This window comes from Pimephales promelas, chromosome 3, assembly GCF_988280905.1.
Source record: "Pimephales promelas chromosome 3, fPimPro1.hap1.1, whole genome shotgun sequence".
In the NCBI taxonomy this organism is placed as follows: domain Eukaryota; kingdom Metazoa; phylum Chordata; class Actinopteri; order Cypriniformes; family Leuciscidae; genus Pimephales; species Pimephales promelas.
In genome coordinates this window covers 41,746,071-41,748,981 of record NC_142771.1, presented here as the reverse complement: position 1 = coordinate 41,748,981, position 2,911 = coordinate 41,746,071, and positions in this window count along the sequence as shown.

Sequence of the window (2,911 nt, the reverse complement as noted above, 5' to 3'; positions counted from 1 at the left end):
TTGACATCCTCGATGCATTTCTCAGTGTACCCAGTCACAAAGTCTGTGCATTCTTTCAAGCATGTTTGCTGGTCGTAGGTGGCTGCTTCCTTAAACACTTTCCAGACTGTGCACTCAAAGCAGTCCTGCATCCTCGGTGGCTCCTTCCGGCCAGACTCTGATGGTCCTTTGTACTGGCCTGGAGCGTTTCAGCAGTGGCCTGTACGCTGGGAAAAGCAGTACACAGAGGTGGTCTGAGTATCCTAGGTGGGGGCGGAGGGTGGCTTTGTATGAATTGCGGATGTTGGTGTAGCATAAGTCCAGCATGTTTTTTTCCCCTCGTGGCGAAGTTCATATGTTGGCAAAATTTTGGTGTTTTCAGGTTGGCATGATTGAAAACCCGGGCAACAATAAAAGAGCCGGGGTAGGCCGTTTGTTGCTTACTTATGGCATCGTATAGCGCCTCGTTAGTATTAGCACCGCCACTACCGTAATAGCAGTGAATTCCCTAAGTAAATAAAATGGCTGGCATTTCACCACTAAAAACTCTAGCTGTGGTGAGCAGTGGATAGCGACTACAGGGGCATTAACACACCAGTCATTGCTGATCTAAATACAGAGCCCCCCACCGCGGGTCTTACCGGAGGTATCAGTGTTCCTGTCCGACTGGAACAATGTTCCCCCCTGTAGCTGGATAGGGTTAGCTTTTAGCCAGCAGCGGATACCCAACCACTTACCTCGCTTCTGGGTCCTCTCACACCGCTTTCGATGCCTTACATCCCGGACAGCTGAGTCAGGCGAAACCGTGGTTGGCCTTTGTCTGTGTAGTAGTCCTAGCTCACGTAACTTCTCTGTTAGCGGTGTCGGTGTAACATGTGACACCGAGGCCGCTGCGTCCATTTGCGCCACCATTTTTCCGCCATACCACAAATCATTCAAGTTTTTCAAATCATTCAAGCACTTTATACAATAGGCTACATATTGTTTCAAAGCAGCTTCACATTGATAAACAGGAAAATATCATTCAATGATGCAAAGACGAGAAATTCGAATTCAATACAATAGTTAAGAATACAATAGAAGACAAAAATGTCATTCTTTAGCTCAAGTCGGATCATTGCAGAGTCAGTTCAGTTCAATTATTTAAAAAATTATGAAAAAGGTTTAATTCAGATATAACAGCTCTGTAGAGTACAAGTGCACATTGTTCAGTTCATTGCAGTTCAATAACGGTGTTGAAGGTGCTAAATTCGCCAACAATGAAATACATTTGATTCAGCTATAAAGCAGCTTTACAGAAAACAATAGTATTGTTATTCAGCATTCAAACCAAGCTGACATTGGCAAGGAACCCAAACTCCATCAAAATAGAATAGAAAATAGAGATCAAACAGAAACCAGGCTTAGTCTTTCTTATCATTTATATGGTGCTATAATATCTTGGAAAAAAGCCATACCAATTCATCTTCCAGCTTGCATTGGAAGTAGGGAGCTATATCTTCAGAATAAATAAGTTGTAAATGGCATGTGACTGCTATCGTTATCAGAACTCCTGTCAGCTGTGAGAGAAAAAGCAAAAGTCTCATCGAGAGCCCTTGATCGGTCTCGGGAGAAAGATCTACTGTTATATGATGGTTGCAACCCAGGCTTCTTGGAAAACCTTGCCAATACACTGCATTTTCTGACTGAAATGAACACTAGATGCAATGAAATGCCAATAATTTTTATTTCTTTTCTCACAAATTATAATTACTGGAGCAGATTATCGATTGATAAAGACTTTTTTTTCGCTTCCTTTCACAATACCCCCTAGGTTTATTTTGAACGTAAAATACTGCCAGATTCACATCCATCTGTGTGAATGCCACCCATTGGAAAGTGTTGCGAAATGTGCAAGAAGCATACCATTTTTGCAGGAATGTCGCAAAAGACATATTTTTTCTATAGTTGGAATCATTGGGTTGGATTCTTTTTTTTTAAATAAATGGCTAATTTTAAGACCGCTGAGGCAACGCATTCTCATCCCAAAGCGCCATATAGGACGCTTTTGCAAAAGCGTAAATATCCAACGCACATGGCACCCTTTAACGTCTAATGAGACGCTTCGGTTATGGTTAAGTTTAGGTATGGTGTTGGGTAAGGGTTAGACCACTAGGGGACACCTTCTCCCCAAATATATCTGCGTCTCATTTTACGTTAAAGGGTGCCATGTGCGTTGGATATTTACGCTTTTGCAAAAGCGTCCTATATGGCGCTTTGGGATGAGAACGGGCTCGCTGAAGAGGATGGTGTAATTACACAGATAGCAAGCTACCATCGAAAGAATGTTAAATCAATGGTAATGTGTCAACGTTAAAGGATTAGTTCACTTTTGAAAAAACTTTTGCTGATAATTTACTCACCCCCATGTCATCCAAGATGTCCATGTCTTTCTTTCCTCAGTTGAAAAGAAATTTAGGTTTTTGATGAAAACATTCCAGGATTTTTCTCCATATAATGGACTTCAATGGGAACCGGATGGTTCAAGGTCCAAAAGACAGTTAATAACAGTTTCAGATGCAGCTTCAAATGTCTTTAAACGATATCAGACGATGAATAAGGGTCTTATCATGCGAAACGATCGGTTATTTCAAAACTTATTCCAAAAATGTAACTTTTCTAAGGACAAATGCTAGCCTTGCTCTATTCTGTGAGGCGCGTTTGCAACGTCACGTGATACGTAATTACGTTCAAAAGGTCACGGGCGACGTAGCCAAAAGTACAGAGTCAGTGTTTACAAGTTGAACGCATAGGTTGAACGTGCAAACTAGCTCAAACACCGTTTACAAAAAAAGGAATTAAAAGGAAAAACAACGATGTCGGACGATTTTGATTCTGTACTTCCGGCTACGTCGCCCGTGACCTTTTGAACGTAATTACGTATTACGTGACG